Genomic DNA, 10,550 nt, shown 5'->3' with positions numbered 1-10,550 from the left:
CCCGGCAAGTTGATTCTGCTGTAGAGAGAGAGCCATCTCTCCCTGCACAAATCTCGCCGGAAATTAAAGTTGTTAACTTTGAATTGTATTAATAGTGTAGATGAGCAGGGAGTCTCGGGAGCAGAACCGTGTTGATTTGAGGTCCGGGGACCCACTGCTTCCCGAGATACCAGCCCCGTTATGGGGTGGCGATATCTCCTATGCATGGAAATGTCCCGCGTCACGTGATCGGGACATGTCCATGCATAGAAGATACCGGCACCCCAAAAAAGGGCCTGTATCTCGGGAAGCAGGGGGATACCGGACCTCAAACCCATCACAATTCACAACAATTTAATCTAAACAATAAAAAGAAATAGAAAATATAACAGTCAATAGAAGAAATGCATTTGCCAAAAAATACATTGGCTATCACTGTATTCATCTGTACCCTAAACAGATACAGATTAATACATTAGCAGTCAATGGGCATTAACAACATAAAAAAAAGAAAAATCCAATCAAAAAACCTGTAAAAATAAAAGTACATACATTCAATATTTTTCTTACGAAACACAATCCAACACCATCCACCGTGAAGATTCGGACCAGGTAACCAAATTCTTCTTTCTTTAATCTTCCATCATCTTCTTCTTTCTTTATCTGTCATTATTTCTTTCTTTTCTTTATCTTCTGTCTTCATTTGTTAATCCAATAACCCCATGTTAAATCCACGATGCTGACCCGTCGGTTTCTTGAACTCAAATGAGCCGTCACGGCCTTAAATATGGCCTGTGACTTCACATTTGGGCGACAAATGGTTCCCACGCCATCTGATTGGCTGTGAAAACTATGTGCCCTTTTTTTTATGTCATGTAAATGGACTGAAGCCAGCTAATCAGAATGGCTGTTCTTCATTTCCCTTTAACATGACGTCACCAAAACGACATGGCCACAGTCGCATGGTATTTCAACCAATCAGATTGAGAGATGTATATTCCAAATCTGATTGGTTGTAGTAGACCATGTGACTGAGTAATTTGTGGGAAAGGATGTGATGTCATCATTGCTGATAAGCAATAACATACATTTCCTAGACACATCTGGCCACTAAACAGTGCCTATTGCAAAAGTCTTGGCTTGATTATCACTTGATGTGGCACAGCATGGTTGTAAGTTACTAGTATATATAGTGTATCAATCTATCGAGGAGATAAATTATAGCTCAACACGGCTATGCAGGCAGACTGCACTAAAATAGCAGTGCAGGCATACAACAGAGTGCTGGAGTCTGTATATCGCATGATACGCCCACTGTTGACATACTTAATAATTGTGTCTGTTGAAACACAAAGCTGTATTATGTGATTCGATTCATAAATTCTGATGGTACCACAGTATTGTGGTTTCGTTCTTGAAACACACCAATTGTGGATATTGCTGTAATGATTTAACTAATAGCTTGTAATGTCTAGGCAATGTTTGATATTGCTCATCAATAGATCGCTATAAACAACTCACCAGTTCTATTCTTACAGTATAAATTTATAATAGGTGCGTCTCACCAACGAAACCTCTATACTGTAGCGTCATTAGAATATGAGTCTGTAGTCGTTGACCTTGCGCTGCAGAATCAGTATATCTATTATAGAAGGAACATTAAACTGTCAACCAGGAAGTGGAAGTAGTCTGCTTTTAAAGTGTAACGATGCTCGTCTCAAGCAGGAAACGGACCTGCAGGGCTGAGTTAGGAAGGTAAAAGAACCGACCTGAGCCGAGGGACAGAGTCCTGATAGAGTAGTGAGTCATAAGACGAAGGTCAGGGCTGGCAGCAGAGTTGCGTAGTCATTGTTGATGCAGAGGTCGAGGCAGGCTGAAATCAAGGATAGTCGAGGTACGTGAGCTGATTCTGGTAATGAGGAAGACAATAGGTAAGCGCGTTGCATGTACTCAGCATGAACTGAAACTTTGCTCGGCGACTTCCACCAGACTGTCCTTTTAAAGGAAGTTGTTCTAACAGTCCAGGGGGAGCATATGGAGACAAAAGCACACTCCAGATGAAGCCACACCCTTATTTGGGGCAAAACGCGTCGAGTGGGAGGATATCCAGGACGCAGAGTGGCAGCCGGTTTACACGCTGACAGTTTCTAGCCTTCGGAAAAAATTATCGGAGGAACGTGACGTCATAGCCGCAACGAGCGCGACGAACCCGGAAGAGGATCACCTCCGCAAGTACACTGAGCACGCTGAGAAGCACGAGTTCCAGAGGCAGTGAGACTAACATCAGTGTGATTCATCTGTTGTTTAAGTCTATTTGCTTGGCTTTTTTTAGCACTATTGTAAGTGCATTTTTTATACATTACATAAAGGAATTTTTTATACTCATTGATCTGCACCATGAAGTTCCTTTCTCTCCACATGTAAATCTCTCTACAATAACATATGTCTGTATACCTGCTGAGAGTGACACCAAGGAGAATCACGTCTGCCATTAGTGTTTGTACCACTATATGTACACTGCTTTGATACCTCCTGCTTCTTGTAAGTAGGCTGGGTATAGGGCCAAGTTTACTCACCTTTTTTATGGTTCCTTATACATCTACACTTAGATTGTGTGCCTTGTGCTTTTGTCTTTTTTCCCCATATGCTCCCCCTGGACTGTTAGAACACATTCTCGCTTTCCGGAACCAGTGAAGACAAGTCCCACCAGAGGATTTGAGCTGGGAACTAAGACCGTATTTATTTATTTACTTCACACGGGTGATTTTGCACTTAATATTTATTGACACTATTAGTAGTTAGCGCCCGAATAATCACTTTTACTTTTAAAGGAAGTTGCCAGGAGCAAAAATGGATGATCCAGCCACAGAGGGTGAGCAAGAGCAAAATCCCAAACCGGAATATGAAAACCAGGAAAGGATTTTGCCAAATCTCATATAAAGGAATCCAGGGGGAGGGAGCTACTACAGGTATGAGCCCTCATTTTGGTACTACATGATGGATATGCACAAAGGTCTCTTTGTCCCTCTCATCTCTTTCAAAATGTTCTACCTTTTATAATGTTGGCATTTATTGCTAAACTATCACATATATTTCAGAATGCAGGATTGGCATATATTGCTCTAAACTATTCCATTCTCCTGAAAAGTTATATCTTTGTAATGTTGGCATTTTATTGCTAGACTATTAAGTAGTCTTCTCAAGTGCCACATATATTCTCCTGACACTCCGTTATCATGTACTGCTAGATTATTGAATGTTGCTGTACACCACTAACATGCCGTCCGGATTGAAGTATTCAGAATTTCTCGCAGTATAAACTGGAAGAACAGTATTGGCTTGTAAACATTGCTTAAAACTATTGAGTACTTCCTTGTACAGCAATAGACTACTTTGATATAGAGTAGTGAAAGGAACCCTTTTCCTCTGCCAAAGAGCTAAAGGCTTCTGTGACTGGATATACACATCTGCATCCTGCAGCAGACTCCCCCGGGAAGCTTTTTCACACGCTAGCACTGTTATCTCCGATTTGATGAGCGTACAGGCCCGGAAAATGAAGGAAATTAAACGTAACACAAGTCAGATTTCAAATTCCTTTGTCTTAGTTTATTAAGCATAGGGTAATAATTTTTATACAGAAAAATAGAAAGGTTTGGTTAGAGGCGTAACGTAGGTGTATCCTGGGTGTGGCTTGGGTTAGAGGCGTGATTTAGGGGCAGGAACATATTAGTGGCAGGATTTTGGGACGTGATTCTCCCAATACAGGCACTGTCTGAATACATAGCTTATTCATTGTCTGTTATCAAAAACCTTGAATTTCTCTAGCAACTAAATTATATAATTCTGCCTCTCTAAAAGAACCCATCTTATTGTTTATTAAAACAGCAGGGAGCTGATAACATAAAAAGTATCTTAGCAAGATCCCGAACAGGGAGGAAATTGTAATTTTGGCAGCAGCTGAATACATGAGAAATTATATTTCAGCAAAAGGCTGACTACAGAATCTTAACTGGTTATTACAGACAAAATGAATGGCTTAACACAAGTGCCGATTCTGGCCTGACCTACTGGTCCTAACAAGTAGCATTAGGATTGTTCACCACTATAAACAACTAGATTGTCAAACAGTATAAATTGCTATAGTATACTGGATCCATTCTAATGTCACACTTACAGATGTAGCAAGACTTTCTGTTTTCGGTGCCAGAGCACCAAAAACAGTAAATTTTGCGTCCCAGGAGGATTAAACTGCGTGGGTCCCTGCTCCATCAAGGGGGTTGGATAAGTATAAGGGATCTGCTCGATACCTAAGATGGCCGCCGCCATGAATTGACATCATCCTCACAGAAGCAATCTTTACCATCTCACTTCCTGGCAAATTATGTCCTCAGTTTCTGACAGGAAGTGACTTCACCCTCATTGAAGCAAGCGTGGCCATCTTACTTCCTGGCAAACCCAGCCCTCACTTCCTGACAGGAAGTAAGCCTCTCTCTGGCTCTCATTTCCAGCAGCTGCCTCTGGCCTTTAAGTAGCAGGCTGTTGGTCTTGGACTTTGCTCATCAAAGTACTCAGTACTCCCTGCCTTGTTCCTGAGTCTAGTTCCTGAGCCTTCCATGTTCCTTGGAACCGGATCTGTCTATCCCTGCATCTCAGATCCCAGGCCAAGGTCGGTGTACTACTCCCTACCTCGGCCCTGTCGGTTCCAATCCTGTCCTGCAGTCAGCAGCGTAATAACAAGACATTTACATCAATTTAGTTGCATGGGGTCCCACAGAGTTAATCCTCCCTGGTCACTTATAGTTTTTGTGTGCCGCAATCAGGGCGGCTGCTGGACCACACTGCCGCCACGCAATCACGGCACTGAAAACAATAACTTTTTTGCATCCATAGTGCTTTTTTATACTGTTTACATGTTGAACACATGACCATGCTCTTAATTCTTTTTTATGATAAATCAAGCATCTGACTCGTGCTTTTTGGAACCATTGGTAATATTTTGCATCATCCAAAGATGTCTCATAATGGGAAAGGAGAAAATTTAAACAATTTACCGTAATTTTCTTTTCCTGGAACCATGGCAGTGGGCACCTTTGGGTTAATCCCTTCTCACTCTAGGTAGGACAGGAAGTAGACTTTTGCAGGTAGGCCATATAAGGCCCCTCCCTCTACCTGCACCTTAGTCTTACGATTCTTCCATAGCTGAAATATATAACTGATAGGCATTAGACATACATAGGGAGGGTAACTATGTGCCCACTGCCATGGTTCCAGGAAAAGAAAATTACGGTAAGTTGTTTAAATTTTCTCCTTTCCTGATCACCCTGGCAGTGGGCACCTTTGGGACATACCCAAGCAGTGAAAATTTTAGGGAGGGATACATCAGAATAGACAACACCAGTTTAATGCCTTATCAGTTTGACCTTTATTAATACACTTTACACTTTATTTTACTACAGTTCTTAACACTCTACGCCCAAAGCTTGCGTCAGCTGATGATTGTACGTCTAGTCTGTAGTATTTCAAGAATGTATTGAATGAAGACCAGACTGCCGCTATGCAAATCTGTCCTGGTGTATCGTGGGCTTTAAATGCCCATGAAGTAGACATGGCCCTTGTAGAATGAGCTTTAATGTTCAAAGGTTTATCTTGTCCTTTGCTTTCATAAGCCTTTTAATACAAGACACTATCCACTGGGAAATTGTTGTCTTTGAAGCTTCTTGACCTTCTTCGGTCCCTCTGGAATTGATGAATAGTCTGTCTGACTTTCTGATATCTCGCATCCTTCCAGGTACACTTTTAGACATCTTACCACCTCTAACTTGTATAGTCTTTCTTCTTTCTTATTCTTTGGTTCTGGACAGCATGTCGGAATCACAATTTCTTGATTCATGTGGAACAGTGATATCTTTTTTGATTACTTACTGACTGCTGTCTCCTTCTTGCCATCGTCATTGCTGGTAACGTATGCGGTACAGATGGTATAAATACTTGTAAAATGTTGAAATACAATCATTTTTAATTATTTAAATGCATCTAAAATAACATTACAATAACCTTGTGGCCCTTTTCCCTCTAAATGTTGTCTGATCTGGTCCCTTTGGAGAATTAGTTGAGGAGCGCTGTTCTATGGGATATATAATGCCTATATGTTAGGTCAGATACAGCAACCTTTACATTTATATTTTATTTACAGTAGGATACTTTTTTTAAATTTGTAAATGATGTTTTAGAGGTTTATAGATGTGCGGTGTTGAGTGCAGTAGATATGGGAGAGCTTTTATTTCCCTTGTTATTATACAATGCCTCTGAAAAGAAAACACCATTTTGAAAATAAAACAATCACATTGTTATCCATAAATATAATCACAAAGTAAATATTAGGCTGTTTTGTGTTTTTTGGAAAGTAAGAATAATTGTATTTTCTTGGGCCGCTGAACAGCTGGGTAAAATCTAACTCCTTCCAAGTAACAGCACCACTGTGTTCATAACTAACCTTAAAACAAAAATAATATAAAAAATCCTTAAAAAAAATAATAAGGTGTCCACCTAAGACAACATCTTAAACATGTTGTTGACGTGTTAATTTATGGTCCTACAGTAGAAAGGATTTCAGCCTCAAACTGTGGTGAGTTTGTTTATTATTACTGTAGCTATGGAACAAGTTACACTTGTATCTGCAAAACTTGCTAGTAACCGGACAGCTAAATACTTTCTAAAGACTTGGTGTTGGAAAAATACTGTATGTGTAAATTCCCTGTAGAGATTTCCCTTTGGGAGATAAAACATTATTTAATCCTCTGTATGTTGAGCCCACGGTAGAAATTCTCTCCTACACCATAAGAACTGGACCATATTCTACAGCATCCTAAGACTTGCTTAAACTGTAAGACAAATGTTGCTTGAATATTGATTGGAATAAGGAAATAAAAGGATTTGCTTCTGACATGTAAAAACCGGAGGAAGATTGGGAGATTTTTCAAATCTTGTTTAGACATTGAGGAACTCTTGAGTTGGACCATTAAAAGGTAACTTAATCTGCAACAAACATACACTTCTCCAGTAACCAGTATGTATACTACTTACTTTTATAACAAATATATATACAGTATAGGTATGTGTGTCTGTATATATATACATGTGTATATGTATACATGTGTATATATATTGCAGAAAAAAGTAGTTCTTCAGTGTTAGGTGATACCCTTTTTTATTTGGACTAACAATTTAAGTCATAGGACAAGTTTGACAAGTGTTGGACAAGAGTTCTCCACTCTTCCTCAGGTCGAAAATACTGATTTACAAAGGAGTAAGAACATTTTTGGCACCAGCAATGCATGCCACACCAAGTAGATATTAGAATACATGGAAATATATTGCTGCATTAAAGCACACTATAGCAACTTACATATAAGTGATATGTCGGGCAGAGACAGTAGTTGAAGGAGTACTGTAAGTGCAGTGGATGGACATGATCTGGATATGAGACTTGGGAAGTTCCTCTGTGGTTGTGTAGCGAAGAAGTCTATTATTTTCTACTATAATCTTCCCTTTTTGTGGAACATCTAGCCCTCTTGTAGTCTTTCAACACAATGGTGATTTCCTCTCCAGCATAATATCTGTCATTTCCCAAATACCTCCAAAGTGTCTACACGTAAGTTGATGTTTTTGCATTGGATGGGGAATACATAAGAAGTAGCGAAATTCCCAAAATTCTATGGAGGTTTTCATCCACAAACACAGAGGAACAAGTGTGTCCTGACTAAGAGCCATAGCGTAATCCAAAAAAAAAGCAATGGTCATTTATAAAGTTTAAAAAAATCATTGGCCTGAATGTAAGGAGGGGGGAGGTGTGACGTGGCTGTGATCTGGTGGCCGGTCGGCACTCCCCCTTACATCTATTTAATGTAACTTTTTAATTAAATGTACATTAGAATTATTCAAATAAAATCAATGAATTTTCTAAGTAATCTACTATAAAATAACATACAATAAAAGCTTATAATAACTCTATTAACCTATTGCTCCCATCTTAATAAGTTCTCTCACTCAATGTCCATTCCCTATACTGTTTGTTGGTAACAATCCTGCTGTTTCCCTTTTTGGCTGATCTCTGGTCCGGGTAACTCTGCCTTTGTGCACAGGGCTCTCTGTCTGGATAACTCTGCCTTTGTGCACAGGGCTCTCTATCTGGGTAACTCTGCCTCTGTGCACAGGGCTCTCTGTCTGGGTAACTCTGCCTCTGTGCACAGGGCTCTCTGTCCGAGTAACTCTGCCTCTCTCCTGCCTCTTTACAGAGGGTTCTCTGTCTGGGTAACTCTGCCTCTGCACTCAGGCTCTCTGACCGGGTAACTCTGGCTCTGTGAACAGGGCTCTCTGTCTCTCTATTGTACATCCTTATTAGATAGTTTTAGTTGTAGATGTTTGGTCTTTTCCTTCCTCATCATCCATCTTTTTATAGTCTCCTCTCTGCTGCTCTCTCTTGCTCTCTGTGAGTTTTTTCCATCAAATAACCATCTTCCAATTCAAACCTCAACAGTCAGGTTTCTGCTGCCAACTGATCCCCACCCTGGCACCCCCTCACAGACAGCATCCCCCCGCCCCCTGCCCCCAAACACACGCTGACTGCAACTCTGCAGGTTCCATGCACAACAATTCAACTCACCAAAGTCTTTTAACTTAAAATTCTTGCATATTGAAAAGGTGTCAGTTTGTCGCCCTTATATGAGTACTAAACCCTGATGCATTACACCTACTGTACAACACTATCTCAATCTAACAATGTTCAATTTATGCTTCCCATAGTCCACCAGGTCCCAATAAAGGTGCAGATATTGGTACCCAGACCTTTTGTGTGGCTCTGTATTAAAAGCCTTTGCCAAATCTAAATATATCCCATCAACTGCATTTGCTTGATGTATAGTATGTTGTCACCACCATACTGGTCAAATCTCCCTATATACTGTATGAGATAGACTCCCTGATCTTTAGCTTAAAATGTTATATTTTTTTCTGCTATCTCCCTGAAAATAATTCCTTTACCCCAATACAAGTCAATGGGAGTTTTAGAAATATCTTCATCCTAAATCTCTCAAAAATAAGCTTTCAAATGTTGGCATATATTCTTACTAACTTACAACACACAACAAAAAACAAACAAAGAAAGAACAAACAAAGATGCCCAAAGCTACTTCCAATGTGACAAAAATACACAGTGCAATACCTACATATTCTCTTGAAAAAGGGTCATTTAGTTTAACCCTTTGGCTAAAGCATCTTAAGCCTGCTGCCACTTCAAGGCATGACCGTTAGCAGGTCCTAACACTCCCTGAGTTAAAATTCTTATTTGCCTCTATATTTAGGGGAAGAATGATCAAACATTGGATCTGTCTTAACCCAGCAAAGTGAAACTGACCTGCTAACTTGGGAAGTGGGGAGGGTCGAGCTTAAACCTTGGTGGGGGGAGGCCACTCCCCTCCCAAAGCAACTGAGACAAGCTGCACATAGTTAATAGACACACAGATACCCAACAAGGTCTGAGTAACCCCACTTACAACACAGGCAAAAGTAAACATATGTCATAAAATAATCATAAAACAATGTTCAGAAAATAAATAGCAAAACTGCAAGGTCATTCATCAAGTGGATAATTTATTGTGCACGAAGAGAAATTAAATACAAAAGATGCAATAGAAATATTAGACAAAAGACAATAAACACAATACCAGCTGATACTGTATATCTACTGTATAGACCAGTGGAGAAGTCACTATATCAATATTATTCATGCATAAGCATGCACATTTTGAAGAACACCTAATAAATATCTGAGGTTTTAAATCACTCTAAATGCGAGGTGCAAAATAATAAATGGACCTCATCCTGAGTTATATTTTACTATGATTATATTGTCTTTAATATGGTTAAAAAAAAAACACACCCCATTATACCACCCAATACTTTGATCCACCATTGTGCAAGCTATTCATATACAGAGATCAATCAATATGTACAACGTAAAGGAGAGAAGCAAGAGGGGGATGTCATAAAAATGTCCAGATACATTGGGGCTTTAACAAGATGCAGAAGGGAAACATATTTCAGAGAAAGAGACATGTTAGGACATGGGGTCACGCTCTGAAGCTGGAGGTTGAGAGGCTCTGGGTAAATGTGAAGGAAGTAAAGGCAGGAAAGTCATGGAATAGCCTCCCAACAGAGTTGGAAGCGGATGACACAGTAAGGGAATGTGCTTGGCATAGCTACTGTATAAGGGAATCCTAATTATGAACGAAAGTCAAGAATCTACTGTGAAGGGGCTGAAACTTCACAAGAGACAGAAGAATAGGCAGATTACGTGTGCCAAGAGGTTCTTATCTGTTTGTCAATGTCTATGGTTTTACAGTTTTGCAGTCCATCTGGTTTAATAGTCTACTTAGTTTAAAATCGCATTGGTCAAGTCATTTTATATCCATGTACCTTCCAGTAGGTAGCCAAATATGAAATTGTAGTGAGAAATGTCACCAATGGAACTCTCTCTATCTCTCTCTGTCTATCACTCTGTCTATCACTCTGTC

Source organism: Ascaphus truei, chromosome 7, assembly GCF_040206685.1.
Source record: "Ascaphus truei isolate aAscTru1 chromosome 7, aAscTru1.hap1, whole genome shotgun sequence".
Lineage (NCBI taxonomy): Eukaryota > Metazoa > Chordata > Amphibia > Anura > Ascaphidae > Ascaphus > Ascaphus truei.
Note: the sequence above shows the minus strand (reverse complement) of the source record.